At 46.4% G+C, this 16,321-nt stretch overlaps 1 pseudogene; it reads right to left on the reverse strand.

Annotated features, from left to right (window-relative positions):
- Positions 1–934: 934 nt before the first annotated feature.
- Positions 935–4,155, reverse strand: LOC107524546 (rho guanine nucleotide exchange factor 7 pseudogene; annotated as a pseudogene).
- Positions 4,156–16,321: the final 12,166 nt, after the last annotated feature.

Here is a 16,321-nt window from a genome sequence, read left to right on the forward strand (position 1 = left end):
GGTGAGAGGCTGAGCCCCAGACTCGCCCTCAAGCTGCCAGGGCACTGCGCCCGGAGCCGCCGCAGGCGGTGGCAGGGGTGCCGCTGGAGCCGCAGGTGTTCAGGTGGCAGGCAGGTCTCCGCAGCTGCCGACCAGGCTGTTCGGCAGGCGTGCCAAGGGGGACGCATTTTTAGAGCAGCGTGGAGACTCCGGCGGTCAGGACCCGTCAGGCATCTACCAAGTGCCGTCCGGGTGGCCTCCACGCGCCTGCTTTCCACGTGTGCATGAACACGAGTTCCAGTTCACGGGTCCAGGAACGCTCGTGGGAAGGACGCTGGGCGTGGGTATCAGCCCAGACGGAACAATCGTGGATAAGCGTCCGAATGGGAATTTACAAGAAACATGCACATGTAACGTTTATGTAAAAGTCTGAAACACCAGGCTGTGGTCAGCACTGCACTTTCTGCAAAATGAGGAAGCTGAGATGTTACCAGAGTCACGCTCAGCCCTCAGTGTGCGCCTTGTGCGTGGATTCGCCAAGAACACTGGGGCCATTTCCACGCGTGTGGCAAGCTGTCCTGTGGTCCTGAACTGCGCACCGGCTGGGGCCGTGGTCTTGTGACGGGTCTTGGAGAAAGAACCGAGGACGTTGCTTAGAGCCTGGCCTCACCCCCAGCAGGGTTGTGCGTGGGCTTCAGAACTTTCATCGCCAGCTCTGTCCTTGCCCCAGAGATTTCTTCACCTTCCAGTTACCTGCCTTCTTTCTGGGACCTGAGCCTTTAATTCACAGACAGTATCAGCAAGGCTCTCCTTCCGTCGCTTTCTCACCTTCTTTATTGTTTCTTCGACCATAATTTTCTCTTTGTCTGGAAGCAAAAGTTGTGGAGCAGATTCCTCGCGGGACCTTGAAGCGCGGCTTCGCGTGTTGGGGCTCCTGCGAGAGCTCCCGTGACGTTCAGGATCGGAGCATCTTCCTCTCAGCGAGTCTGTCTGGAGGCCCCGGCTCAGGTTTGCGCTCAGGCCGCAGCTCTTTTGTTCCTGGGGCTCTTACTCAGACCCTCCGCGCAGCAGGGAGCAGCTGAGGGCAGGAGGGAGGTGGCGCAGCAGGCAGCCGGCGCTCCCGGGCTGCGGCCCGAGTTGATGGTGGCGCGAGAAGTGGGGGTGGGACGGGTGGGGCAGCCGGTGCTAGGCCGTCGGGGACACCCTGCTGGCTGCACGCTTGCTGGGTGGGGCGGTCGACTGGGAGGGGAGGGCATGAAACAGTGCAGAGTGAGGCTTAATGGGGGGGTGTTGCTGACAGGTGTGACTTTCATTTGCTCCTGTAGATGGTCCACCCCTTCACGGAGATCCCGCTGGTTGTTGCCTGAGACCAATATCCACTCAGTCGTGCTTCCTGACATCTCAAGTGCATTTCTGTGGTTTTCACTGTCCTCAAGCTGTGTGATTGTGATTCCTGCCATTGGTAGCTTCCCTGATAGATAAAACCACTCATCCCGGGACTGGCAGACAACATTAGAGAATATTTGGGAAGGGTGGAAGATACCTTCCCCACGTCCCCTCACTTCCCGCACGCCGAATCGTGACCTGGGACATGTACATGGTGCTGCCCAAGGCCTTGCACCATCTCCCTCCCAGCTCCGATGGCTTCCCTCAGGGTCTGCGGTGCCTTTTCCATAGGTCTCGACACTGGGCTGAACGGATTTTGAAGACGGTCGTGGATTTTTGAATGTCTGTCTACCTGGATAATGATCCTCCCTGTGTCTCTTGAGCTTCTTGAGCAGCGTGGAGTACTTATCCAGGAGCATGAGCGGTTTGCTGAGGCCGGTGGTCAACACGAGGATCCCGGAGTACTGGCACTTTCATCTCCATGAACTCTCCCAGCTCCTCACGGTGCTCCGGGAGAAGCCATGCAGATGGGTGATTGGCACAGTACACGAGGCACAAGGTTTTCATTTGTGGCATCTGATTGAAAAAGCAGCCTCCAGCTCTGCTGAGCTTCAGGTAAGTTGGTGCAGAGCATTTGCTGAAAAGAACACATTTCTTGTAGATTTCCCAGGAAATGGGCAGTGCTCGCTGAACTTCATTTCTGCCTGGTCTGCAATGGCTGTAGATCAGCTGAGAGTGCGGGGGGCAGAGATGTCGATCATACTCTGTTAACCATGACTGTGAAACGGGGAGGGCACCTAATAGGAACAAGACCATGTTGTTTAATGATTATTCACCTTACTAACTATAGATAAGAAGTTTTCCTACAGGCTCTGGGAAACGGGAGGATGTGCTGCAAGAAGGAAAACAGAGCTGTAAAAAGATGAGACACTTTGGGGCCTGGATGGACCCATTGCTCAGAAAAGAAAATGCATTTTGAGAACAGATGAAGGACAGGATGCACTTTGATTTTTGTTGCTGTGCCTGGAGCCTGAACCCCCTCCAGGAGTTTACTTCCAGAACATTGGCTATTCTCAGGTGCCAGGAGCTGGTGGAACTGGGTTTTAATGCCACTAAAAATTAATCACCTTGTTATCAAACTTCAAGATCCTGGAAGGAGACACATGGACCACAGACCCTGCAGCCATCCTCACCCCGCCCCTTCCCCCTTGCACGCAGCCCTATGTAAGTAGCCAGGTGCTAAGGGAAGGGTGGAGCAGATTCTATGTGGACAAATCCCACTGCTCTCCCATTTTGCCGGCAATAATGGAATAAATGCTCAAATATGATTCAGCTTTGTCTCTGCTTAATTGGCTAAAGTAGCGACAGGCAGCCTGGACCCACTGTGTCTGGTTTCAAAAGCACAATCTGAAGTTCTTTATCATTCATTTTCTGTTTCCAGAATATTCTGTAGCTCCACATTATAATAGCTTTAGTTAACAGTGGTCATATCGAACCCTTTGGGAGGCTCTTTAATGTTTCTGATTTGGGAGACCTGGGCTTTTCACTGGGCCTGATCTCTCCCTTCCTCCTCTCTGGTGACATGGGTGACATCTCCATGGCGGAGGAAGGCTCATCTTCCTTTGTCTGCCGGAAGTTAAGCTCTGCTCTACCAGTTTATTGTTGCTGTTACCCGTCATCACGTCCAAACTATGATGCTGAACCTGAACAGTTTGGAAGTTCGACTGTGTGAAGGCTGGGTCTCTGGGAGTCAAAAGACTTTCTCTGGTGAGATGAGGGCCAGGCACACACATGGTCACAATCCAATGTCTGTTTTTACTTCATTCAGAGTCACTAAGGTAAACTGAGGACTTGCTAAAAATCTGCCCCTGATACAGATCACTTGCATCACGTGTCTCTAGGCACAGGGAGGCCCCGCACCCTTGAGGGGACTCACACTGCTGCTCAGGTCCTGGCTCTCTCCAGGGCTCCGGTTAGACCCTCTCTCCCTCCCTGGGGTTGCACCAGTCTCAGGCCCTTCCCTCTCCAAGGTTTCTTGATTAGTCTTAATAGTGGTTTATATCTTTTTTTCTCTTAAAAATATTATTTTTATCAATTTCACATTTTTGTCCTAATTTTTGTTTTCCTCTTCCTGAGTTTATTATTTTATATTATTTTGCCATTTCTCCCTTTGAGCTCTAATAATTTCTTGCTTTATTAATGTTGATACTATATTTGTTGCATAAAGAATTATGCTTGAATTACACCCTCTAGAATATAACATGGTGCTTTTTGACTGAATCAAGTATCGGAAAGGCTTTTATTCCAATTCTACACCACGTAGACAGGTGATGTCAGTCCTGAAAGTTCAAATATTGACTGTAAAGGGGACCAAAATTTTGTCGCCACAAAACATGCCTTTTGGAATATTGACTTAAACTGATTATAAAGAAACAAAAGGCTGGCCTGGCTGTCATGGCTCAGCGGTTGAACGTCAACCTGTGATCCAGGGGATTGTGGTTTGATCCCCGGTCAGGGCACATGCCCGGATTTCGGACTCGATCCCCAGCAGGGGGCGTGCAGGAGGCAGCCGATCAATGACTCATCCTTGATGTATCTCTCTCCCTCTCCCCCTCTCCCTTCCTCTCTCTGAAATCAATGAAGTCATATTTTAAAAAAAAGAAAAAGAAAAGAAACAAAAGGTTCAGAAAAAACCTTTGACCCTCTTCCCCTTCCTGTCTAAAGAAATTCAGATAGAAAACCTACTTGGGGAAGGGCTCTTAGTACATTCACTCACTTTAGCATATTCATCTTATCACACAAATTAGCACACATGTGACACCAGGAGGACACCTAGCACAGCCTTTTCCCTCTGTGTCCCAGTGTCTCTGGGTGGCCCAGCAAGAACTTGGTTACCACAGGCTTGCTTTTCTCTGCTGCCTGAGAATTACCTGCTTCCCCTTCCCAGACCCAGGCCCCCGCCCGCCCTGCTCCTTTGTCCAGAATGGCACGGAAATCTCAATGGCCTGTTGCACCCTGGGTCTCGTATCTTATGACACCCCCGGCATGTACCTCCTCAATAGACTTTGTGATTTTCTCCTGCTAATAGGTCTTTGTTAATCTGGTTATTAGCCCAGGTGGAAGAACTTAAGTGAGAGGAAAGGTTTCAGCCCCCAGAGGTGCTTCGTCTGCTTCATTACCAGGCCAAAAATTCAAGGAGTCAGCCACAATTTGTGGATTTCAAAGGAGATTTCCAGCAGAGGGAGCCCCTGCTCGGGTAATAGAAGGAAGGACCTTGTTTGTCTCTGTTAAAACTTGCTGACTGGAGATTTTGAGTAGAATTTATTTTTATATTTTCCCGCCCCCAGTTATGCTTGTGCACCAGGCACAAGATTTCTTTGGACTGAAATGAACCAAATGACCATCTCTGTATCTAGATTCCAGGGCAGGCGTCTCCCAGTGTCCGGGACCCTGGCTTCGTCGGCTGGTAAGGGACACGAAGCTCCGAGGGTGCCTGGAGCCCCTTCCATGCGTCCCAGGGCCTGGCGGCTCCCCTGCGCTTCCTGGGCTGCTCAGAGCCATGCTCGTCGGTAGGAAAGAGGCTTTGAGCGCGCGTCCCGTGTGTGCTGGGCGTCAGGCCGCTGCACACAAGGCCTCGGGTGAGTACGGTAAAGGGGACAGGTCCTTGGCAGAGGCCGGCACGGAGCCTCGCCCTGGAGCTCGCGCAGGCCCTCAGGAGGGGCATCTCGGGGCCTGTCTGGGAAATGGAAAGAAAGTGGCTTCTTAGTAATCTCTCTAAGTTAGGGGAGAACGCTAATATTCATAAATTCATCCCCTGGTTGTTTAATGCCAACCAACAGCGCTTACTTGTTCATTCCTTGAAAACTGACTAGAGCTTAGGAACTGACCTCACTTGCTAGTGGCAGCCTCGCAGACTCGGCGGCAGGGTGGGGGTTACACCCCCGAGGGCAGGACCGCGCCTGTGGTCCAGAATCAGGCCCCCACGCCCCCCCGCGGCCCCTTCGCTTCCCGTGAAACTTGGGCACGTTGTCCACGCTTCTCAAGATAACAGCGGAATTTGCCTCACAGAGCTGAGCGTCGAGGGGCATAGCCCGGCGAATGGGAAGTGCCTAGCATGCCGGGCACCCTTGGTGCTGTCGTCTTTCTTAGGCCCGTTTTGCCTTCGGTGTCTAACTTCTTTCAGGTCCTCAATTCCTCTCCTCTCTCCTGGAGCTCTGCGGGCCCCGCAGTTGCTGACAGCGCAGGACTCAGGCACCTGCTGTGCTGGACGCACTGCAGGGTGGGAAGGGCGTGGTTGGCGAGGAGTGACGTCACGGACACAAAATCTATTTTAACTGTTGAAGGAAAAGTCTTAAAACACAAAGCCCACAAAGGCAGCCTCTGCGACCAGGGAACAAAGCAGCTCCAATGGTGGTAATTTTTCTCACTTCAAGGCACCAGAAACTTTTCTTTTTAATTTGGGAAAAGGAGGGGAAAAGATCTTCCGTAAGTCTAGGTACAATAATGTAACTTTATAAGTACTTGTCTGATACAAACTAAGGAATTTAGCATGACTCTCAATATCAAGTTTCAAATTTTAATCTGTGTGTTTTGGGCTGAACTGATCATCTTAAACTGGTCTATAGTTACTGGACTTCTCCAGGGAGCCCCTCTCACTGCGTATCCTATAAAATAAGAGTGTGCTGTTGTAAAGCCTCATTTGTTTTCATTGACTTTACTCTTTTCTCCCACAATTGCTTTTTTCCCCTTTTATTTATTTATTTATTTATTTATTTATTTATTTATTTATTTACTTATTTACTTATTTATTTATTTATTTATTTTAAATTTATCTTTATTGTTGAAAATATTACAGATATCCCCCCTTTTTCCCCCACTGATCCCCTCTACCCCACATCCACCCCACCCCCAGGCCTTCCCCACACCAATGTCTGTGTCCATGGGTTATGCACATATGCATACAAGTTCTTTGATTAATCTCTCCCCCGACTCCCCCACCCCTCCTTCCCTTTGAGATCCCTCAGTCTGCTCAATGCTTCTGTGTCTCTGGATCCATTTTGTTCATCAGTTTATTTTGTTTGTTAGATTCCACATAAACATAATCTGCCCTTTGGGTGGAAGGAAGCTCCCGATGTCTGTAGTGAAGAGAGTAAGATGGGGTTTAAAAGAGGAAGAATTGTTGAGTTTTGAAATATTTTTTCAGACAACCCCTTGGAATAAGAGATGGAGAGGACACTCTTTGATTGCAAGGTGCCCCCATGAAGCACAGGACACTCACTTCAGGTGAGCTGGGGAACCTGAGATTGGAAAAAATAAATGACTGCTCTCAGGGAGCTGTGGGGGCTGCTAATGGTGAGGGAGACTAGGTCCCAAGGACTGGGGCCCAACTGAACACATCCAGCTGTTCCCAAAATGTCCCTTGCAATCTCTTTCTAACAATGAAATATTAAGACATGAGAGGAGGAAAGAAATGGCTGCCTCCCTTTTGCTGCTATTATGGGAGCTTCAGTCATTGTTGTAGGTCAGTTGCAAGTTTGCAAGTATATCAATGATCACACTGACTTTTTGGGGGGGGGGGACATAAATACTGACCACAGAGAAACTTCAGAGTGTTCTCATAGTACAGATCTGCGCTGTTCAGTACAGTGGGCCCCAGCCACGAGGGGCTGTTGAGCACTTGAAATGTGGCTGGTGTGGCTAAGGAACTGTACTTTTAACTTTATTTATAGTTAATTTACATTGAATTTAAATTCAGTGTTTTTGTATTACATTTATTATATGTTGAAATGGTAATATTTTAGATACATTGGGTTAAATATATTTTTAAATTAATTTCACCTGTTTCACTTTACATTTTTGAAGATACACCTGTAGAATGGTGTTCTACAGGTGGTATTCTACAGGTGTTCATCAGTAGTTCATTCCTTTTAATGGTGGAAAAGTACCCTATTGTATGAGTAACACATTTTGGTTATCCATTCTCTCAACGGTGTTTTGTAATTTTAGATACTTTTTATCCCTAACTATTTCATACTCATGCTATTGTAAATGATGCTGGTTTTTAGTTTCACTTTCTAAGTATTTGTTCCTAGTACATGCAAATACAATTGATTTTTGTATGTTGACTTTGTATTTTGCAACCTTGCTAAACTCATAAATTAATTTTAGTGGCTTTTTTTGTACTTTCCATCAGGTTTCCTATGTAGACAATCATGTAACCTGTGAGTAACTACAGTTTTGCTTCTTTATTACTAGTCTTGGTGCCTTTAATTTCTTTTTCTGGTTTTATTGTGCTGGCTAGGTCTTTCAGGACAATATTGAATGCAAGTGGAGAGCACACATCTCTGGCTTGTGCTTGATCAGAGGAGGAGAGCATTCAGTCTTTTTTTTAAAAAACATATCTTTATTGATTTCAGAGAGAGGAAAGGAGGGTGAGAGAGAGAGAGAAACATCAATGATGAGAGTCATTAATCGGCTGCAGCCCGCAACCCGGGCATGCGCCCCGACTGGGAATCGAACCCAGGTCGCCTGGATCCTAGGCCGATGCTCAACCGCTGAGCCACGCCCGGCCGGGCGGGCGTTGTCTTTCATCAAGCATGGTGCTAGCCTTGCCTCTTTCACAGGTGTCCTGTGTAACGCTGAGGAAATTGCCTTCGATTCCTGCTTTCCTAAGAGTTTTGTTTGTTGAATTTTGTCAAATGCTCCTTTGGCAGCTATCAAGATGATCATACAGATTCTCATGATTAGTTTGTTAATATGAAAAGTTACATTGATTGATTTGAAAATATTAAATCAACCCTGAATTCTTGGAATAAACCCTCTTGGTCATGATCTGTATTGTTGGGTTTGATTTAGTATAATTTTATTTAGATCTTTTTATATCTACGTTCAAGAGGAATATTGGTGCATAGTTTACATTTCTTGTAATGTCTTTCTCTGGCTTTGGTATCAGAGAATTCTTGCCTCAAGGAATCAATTGCCTCAAGGGAAATATACCTTCCTTTGCAATTTTCTTTCTTTTTTTTTTTTTTAAATGTATCTTTATTGATTTCAGAGAGAGGAAAGGAGAGGGAGAGAGAGATAGAAACATCAATGATGAGAGAGTCATTGATCGAGCCCGCAACCCGGGCATGTGCCCTGACCGGGAATCAAACCCCGATCGCCTGGATCCCAGGTCAACGCTCAACCACTGAGCCACGCCCAATCGGGCACCTTTGCAATTTTCTGAAAGAGCTTATGTAGAATTAGTATTATTTTTCTTTAAATGGTTATACATTTCACCACTGAAGCCTTCTGGGCCTAGAGTTGTTGTATGAAAGTTTTTAACTACAAACTCAATTTCTTAACATATTTATAGGGCTATTAAGGTTATTTTTAATGAGTTTTAGTAGCATTTTTCAAGAAATTTGTCAATTTCATCTAAATTATAGGGTTTATCAAATTTATTGATTTATCTGTAAATTCACTTAATTTCCTTCTTTATCTGCAGGATATTATGCAGACTATCACCCTTCTCATTTTCGATATTGATTTTTTGTGCTTTCTCTCTTCTTTTCCTGATCAATCTATCTAGAGCAGGGATTGGCAACACGGAGCTGTGGGCCAGCCATGTGTTTTGCAAACACATTTTTGTTGGAACACAACCTCACTTACCTGTTTGTATATTGTATATGGCTGTTTTGTTGCTACAGTGTCAGAGATGAGTAATTAGTACAGAAAGGGTACAGCCTGTAGGCCTAAAATGTTTACTGTCTGGTCCTTTAAGAAAAAGTTTGTACTTTTTGGATTAATTAATTATTCTTTATTACTCCATTTGTATCATTCACTGTTCAACCAGAGAAACAGAAACAGTAGGAAAAACATACATATATGAATAGATTAATAGATAGACTTATTGCAAGAAATTGGCTTAGGTGATTGTGAGGGCTGGCTAAGCAAGCCTGCAACCCACAGGTCAGGTAGCTGAAAAGAGCAGCCTAGGACCCCACAGACATGGGCCAAGCTGTTGTCTGCTAGCAGTCAAGAGGGGAAAATCCAGCAAAAGAGAGCAATCGCTGTTTGGAGTCCGGCTCAGGGACTGCCTCGGGCTTTCACTGATTGAGTCAGGCTCACCAGGGTCATCTTTCCTACTTACAGTCAGCTGATCAGGAACATTATGACATCTGCAAAATCCCTTTACTGCGGCACCTGATTAGTTTTTGATGGAATAACTGGGAGAAGGAATGTGTATGTCACAAAAAGGCTGCTGTTCTTCCTTATAGTTTATTCTAGCCAAGCTGACACATCAAAAACCACCACAGGATTTTATTTCCTTTGTATGCTTACAAGCTATAGCTCTTTGTTTTATATGTTAGTGCTTTGGGGTTTATAATACACATTTTCAATTTATAATATTCTAGCTTTAGTTGGTATATAAATTTATATATAGTATAGTTTATATATAGCTTAAGAAACTTACAATAATATATTTCCATTTTTCCCTTCTCAGCTTTTGTGCTATTATTGTTATATATTTTATATACACGTATGTATATATGTATATATATAACATCACATTGTTACTGTATTTGTCTAAACAATAATTTTTATAATGTTTTTCCCCCAATTTTTTTTATTGTGATAAAATACACATAACATAAAAATTACCATCTTAGTCATTTTTAAGCATACAGCTCAGTGGTATTAAATGTGCTCATAATACAGTGCAGCATCCCCACCGTCCCTCTCCAGGCCCTTTTCATCTTGTGAAACCGAACCTCTGCACCTAGCAAACAGGAACCCTCCACTCCCCGCCCCCAGCCTCTGGGACCCGCCGTCCTCCTTTCTGCCTCCGAACGTGCCGGCTCGGGTACCTCGTCTAAGGGGAGCCCCGCAGTGTTTGTTTTTGCGTGACTGGCTTATTTCACCTGCCAGTGTTCTCAAGGTTCATCTGGGTTGAAGCACGCGTCCCAGTTCCCTTCCTTTCGAAGGCTGGGGAATATTCCATCGTGTGTGCCGCACTTGGGTCGCTTCCATACTGAGCTATTATGAGTAATGCTGCTCGGAACATGGTGTACAGCTTTCTCGTTCAGACCCTGTTTTCAATTCTGTTGGATATCTTTTACAGTGTTTTTGGGTGTATATCCATGTGTAGTTGTTTTTTTTAGCATTTTCTCTGGGTATTAAAATATGCAAATATGACTTTTACTGATGTCAACTGATATCCACATCTCACCACTTGAATGACAGTGGTAACTTTGCTCCCATTTAGATCCTCTTACCTTCCCTCTTTTTAAATCTTGAATATCAGCTGTGCTATAAATTTTCAGTCATCAGAAATGATTTATGAAACTCATGGAGAGAGTGGTGTATTCCATACGCCCGTGTTTCTCTTTTGGCTAACCTCTTACTCCTTTCTGGCTCTCCAAGATCCCTTCTTTTATCACTTCGTTTCTGTTTGCAGAATTCCTCTGAGCCGCCCTTTAAGGGTTGGTCTGCTAACGACACATTATTTTAGTTTTCTTTTGGCTAATGGGTGGTTTTGCCAGATACGGAATTTGTGACTGAAGTTTTTTCCTTCAGTACTTGGGAAAATGTCCCTTTTTCCTGCCTTCATGGTTCCTGATAAGCAGTCAGCTGACGTGCACATTGACACTTTTCTGGAGGTGATGCGGCGAGTCTCTCTGGCTGCTCTCAAGGTTATTTTTTCCTGTCTTTACTTTTCAGAACTTCAATTATAATGTGTCTTGGCACGAATTTCTTTGGATTAATCCTATTTGTGGCTTGCTTAGTTTCTTGAACCTGAGCCTTTTGTCAAATTTGGGAAGGTTTTACCCATTATTTCTTCAAAAAGTTTTTCAGTCCACTCTCTGTCTCCTCCTTTCAGGACTCCAATGATACAAATGCTGGATTTTTTGTTATTGCTGTACAGGTCCCCGAGGTTTATTTTTGTGTGTGGCCTGTTTTCTTTATGCTGCTCAGATTGTGTTAATTCTAGTCTTCCGTCCCCAAGTTGAACTACTTCAGTCTCTGTCACCTCCATTCTATTGCTGAGCCCATCATCAAGGTTTTGACTCCTGATAAGGTGCTTCAGCTCTATAATTTCCACGTGTTTCTTTTTTAACATTTTTCTTTCTTTGATAAGATTTTCTTTTTTCACTTGTTATAAAAGCATTGGTCCTTGCTTGTTGAAATATTTTTATGATGGCTGCTTTAAAATCTCGGTCTGATCATTCCAGCACCTGAGTGAGCTTCACATTGGTGCTGGTCATCTTTTCTCATTCAGATTGTGCTGTCCCTGGATCTGAGTACAGCAGGAACTTTGTATTGTTAGACATGTTGGCTATTAAGTTAGGAGACTCTCTAAATTCTTAGGTTTTGTCAGGAAGTCACACTGCATAGGGCGAACACACAGATCCTGGCCTATTTTGCGGCTAATTTTAACAGGCTTTGCGGGACCGTGTGCTTGCTCTGTGTACCTGCCGCTTCGGCTTCCACTGCTCCCCGCTGTGCTGTCTGGGGGTGGAAGGAGCGTCCCCAGACGGGCCTCGTGGTGTGTCTGGGTGGGACACTGCCCCTGGTCCACAGAGCGCCTCAGACTCTGGGAGCTTACTGTGGCAGGACCCCTTCCGCTGCTGCTCCTGGCCATGCCATGCTCTGGAGCAGGTGGTCAGTCTCAGTCTGGATGCAGGAGACTGGTCCTTGAGCTGGGCCATTTGTTGCGCGGGTTCCCCTCGGCTGTGTCCCTGGTTGCACAGTGTCTCTGGCTGCTTATTATTGGGGGCTTGAAGCTTCTAGTTGGTTCCCCTCCCAGGACCAGGGGGCTATATCCTGGTGTTACCGCTGGGACTCCCTGTTGATCTGGGGAGCATGACTCTACCTGGGATATATGGATCCAGCTTGAGGACTGTGAAATGCTAAATGCGCTTATTCTGCTGTGTGAAGGGCTTGGGGAGAAGCGGCGCGTCACACCGGCACTCTGTTGCTCCTCCGGTGACCAGGTTCCAAACCGGCCTGCCTTCCTCTTCCCACCTGCGGGGTTCTCCTCTGGTTGTCCCTTTGGTTTCTGGGGTTTATAGTTGTGTTTCTTGGGAAGAAACAGGGAGAGACAAGTCTATGACATTTTGTCCAGAATGGAAGCCATCAATGACCTTCTAGAGAAATCTAAATAAGAAGAACATATATTAATTATTTATACTGGGTGGGACAAAGGCAGCTTTACAGTTGTTTCCATGGAAAATAATACAATAATTAATAAGTAATAATGCAAGAAGAAACTGTTCCGCCGCTCACCGGGGTAAGCCCCTTGGCTCACCCTGTGTGTGCACAGTCGCCTTTTCCTGGACCCGCTTTCCTGGCATCGCCTTCTTCTGACTGAGAAGCTGTGCTAACATTCCCGAGGGAGCAGCCAGCGGAGGTGAGTTCTTTCCATTTTCCAGGCCTTCCAAGTCTTCCATTCGCTTTGCTTCTGAGATACGAGTGTAGAATTCTAAGCTGACAGCTTCCTTCGACTCCTTGAAGACGTCACCGCGTCGTCTTCCCGCTCACTGGGTGCGACCAGGATTCTGCCACCTGCCTTACCTTCGTCCCCTGCAGGACACGCCCCGGACCCACCTGCCCCCGCTGCTTATTAACGTCTTCTCTTTGTCACTGGTTTTTGAGCAATTTGATTATGTTACAATTTGCAGTTTTGTCTATTTTATCTTGTTCTTGAGTTTAATGAGATTCTTGGATTTGTGACTTTATAGCTATCATCAGAGTTGAAAAAATTTTAGTCCTGTTTGTTTCATTAGGAAGAGGCAGTGTCTTCTATGAATGTCCATCATCTCTTAAAAATCCAGGACTGACGAGTTCCTTAGAAATTACATAGTACCACACTTGTCACATTTTTTTGATAAATACGAATGTTTTGGTTTATATTTTAGAAGATTAGCCAAAATGACTAGGCCTTTCTCGGGTGTAAAGTGAAACGACCTTTCCTAAGCTCGGTTAAGGACATCATTTGGCATCCTGGGGTGAAGGGATCTTAGTAAAGGATAAACTTGTTACCTGCGCATACTTCTCTGATTGCTGTATAAACGGCTCCAGGCTCTGCAGGGGTCAACTTGATTCAGTAATTCCAGGTTATGTAGAATTACTTGATACATGCTTGATATGAGACATGTAAAATTAAATACGGCAGCGCGACTTGTAGCAGTAAAGAGCAGTAACACGCATGCCCGTCGGTACAGAGGACTGGCTCAACACGCCCGGTGCGCCCACGCAGGGCATGCTGTTTAGCTCTGACAGAGTGGGGAAGCGCTGTGCTAGCGTGAAAGGGGAGCTAAGATATACGATTACGTAAAACATAACGTGAAACATTATGCGTTTTGTGAAACAGCATGAAAATCAGCTTAGTAGGCTAGCACTGGTATGTCAACCTGTTTATTGCTTATAAATGCACATGACATTTCTGGAAAAATACATAGTTGGGAGGGGGAGCTAGGTAACTGCGGAGCGAGGAGAGATGCCTCCTTTCTGCCCTGGCCCTTTCCCACCCTGTGGGTGCCGCGTCATGCCTGGCTGGCTTGTTTGAAGACAAACTCCTAGCACAGGAAAACCACGTGGCAGGAATGGTTCACAAAGCAGTTAATAGAAAAGCAATCATACTTTCTAAAATTCTGCCCTGAAGAGCGAGAAATGGAGGCGAGTTTTTCACAGTTTGTTTGTAAGCTGCCCGTGGTGAATGCTACTTTTTCGTCTTAGCTGAGAGAGCACTGGGTTTGACACTAGAAACCCAGAGGAAAGAGCTCGGTTGGACCTCAGAAGGCATGGCTTCGAGGCCTCGCTCCGAACACGGTGGCGGGTGTCATTGGGGATGTCAGGCCATTCTTTCGGAGCCCGAGTTGTCGTCTCTGTGGAGACCGAATGAGATGGGCATGTGTGACTGCCTCGTGTACATCCTGGCACACGTGTTTTTCATCCATCCAGGAGAAGTCACTGCACTAAAAGCACAGGAGGACCTCAGCCTTACTCAGGCCGCTCAGTACCCGTGTGAGAGGTGAGCCAGACCAGAAATTCTCTGTGAGCTCTTCTCACGAGAAGGTCAGTTGGAATGAGAAAAGGCCTGTGCTGCCCAGGAGTGCTGCCCAGAGGAGGGAGGGGGGTGCAGCCCCGGGGGCTTTTTGGCCTTTGTGGACATTAGACAGCTGGCAGTTGGGGGCAGAAGTACTTTCTGGGGAGCAGGAGTTACTCCTAGTTGGGAGGTAGTGTTGGGTGTGTGAGTGAAGGAAGAAAGAGCTGAGCTTGCAAATCCAGGGTGTCTGTGAGATTTGGGGGGAGAAAGCTGAGAGAGCCAGGAAAGGAGACTGTCACAGAGCAGCGGTGAGTGTGGGAACAGGGAGAGAGAGGTTCGCAAGCTGTCTTGTGTCACTTGTACCTTTAATCTCCCTTACAGTTCTCTACATAAATATTTGAATAACTTTTTTTTTTTAAGAGAGAGGAAGGGACAGGGAGAGAGAAAAATGAACCAGCAATCTTTCAGAGCACAGGACTACATCCAACCAACTGAGCCACACGGGCCAGGGCTATTTGAATAACTTTTTACTTTTGGTTGCTAGGCATTTTCTTGAGCCTGGATCATAGAGGATACCAGGATTTTTTCGGGTTACAACTGTCACATGAGGATCTTGGGCCCTGAGGGTCCTCACTGGCACATCGGTGTCCTTAGAAGCTTTGACGAGCTGTGGAGGGTCTAGTGGCTGTTCGGAGGCTCTTGGTGCTCTGTGCTTTTCATGACATTCTAATTCACTCTTTTCCTCCACAGGAGGAGCTGAAGAACATCTAGCGAGCCCCCCCTTTCGCGCCCACTGGGACACGGCACCATCCTTTCTCTGCTATACAGACGCCTCTTAGGACCACGTCTTCACCAGTCATGCAAGGCTCTGCGTGACCTGGGCCCTACATGCCTCTTAAACCTCGCTTCCTACCACCACTCCCCTTCCTCCTCTGTTCCATGGGTCCTACTGTTTCCCAAAATACCACACACACGCCTCCCTGGGGCCGCTCCTCCAGGCGCCCCCTGCCTCCTCCAGCGCCCTCTCAGCTGTGTGCTGCCACCTCCTAAGAGAAAGTTCCATGAGAAAGGCTTTCAAATCGTTTCTCCCTCTGCTTCACTCTTTTCCACAGATAACACGCACTGCTGACGTTTTACTGAGTCCTCTGTACTTATATATGTGCATTCACTGCTCTCTACTCCGCTTGAACAAGCTCTATGAAGTCATGCTGCTCATGGCTGCACTCGGAGGCCAGGAAGCGATGCTTAATAAACAGCTGTTGAGCAGACGAGTGATAAACAAATGGTGGGTCTTGTCTCTCACTCACGTCGGCGGCATCCACTACTAGGGTACAGAACTCAGTGTAAGGTAACGATATGAAAAACGGAGAGGCCCTTTAAGCCACTAGGCTCTTAGAAAGATTATAGACTAATAGGGTGGGGTAGACAGATGTATGCACAGAACCTCTGTGGCATACTTATAATATGACCAAAGTTCAAAATGACGTGGTTGCTTCCCAAAGTGAGAAATAATAGTGTCACCTGCCACTTATTTAGTGCTTTCCCGTGTGGTGCTGGAGAGTTGCCACACATGGTTTCTTTGATGATGCCTATGAAAGTGATATGAAAATCTCAACTTACAAAACAGGTCAATTAAAGGGTGGCTATTTGCATTACAAAGAATTCTTTGTGGTGCAAAAGGATCAGTGCAGGGTTCCTTTAAATAGCATTTCCCTTAGTGTGTTAAAGTGTTTATTTATAGATCATTAACTGCTTGACCAAGATGCCTCAGGGAAGAGCAACTGAAAGACAACTGGTCAGGAGGCCCTACCAGTGGAAGATCAATTAAATCTGAAGACAAAAATGTCTTTGAAATGATGCCTAAAATCAATGGGGGAAGGGGATTCACTTGCCCAAATTTGCTTTGTCACATCTATTGGATGA

Source organism: Miniopterus natalensis, chromosome 17 (assembly GCF_054644295.1).
Source record: "Miniopterus natalensis isolate mMinNat1 chromosome 17, mMinNat1.hap1, whole genome shotgun sequence".
In the NCBI taxonomy this organism is placed as follows: Eukaryota; Metazoa; Chordata; class Mammalia; order Chiroptera; family Miniopteridae; genus Miniopterus; species Miniopterus natalensis.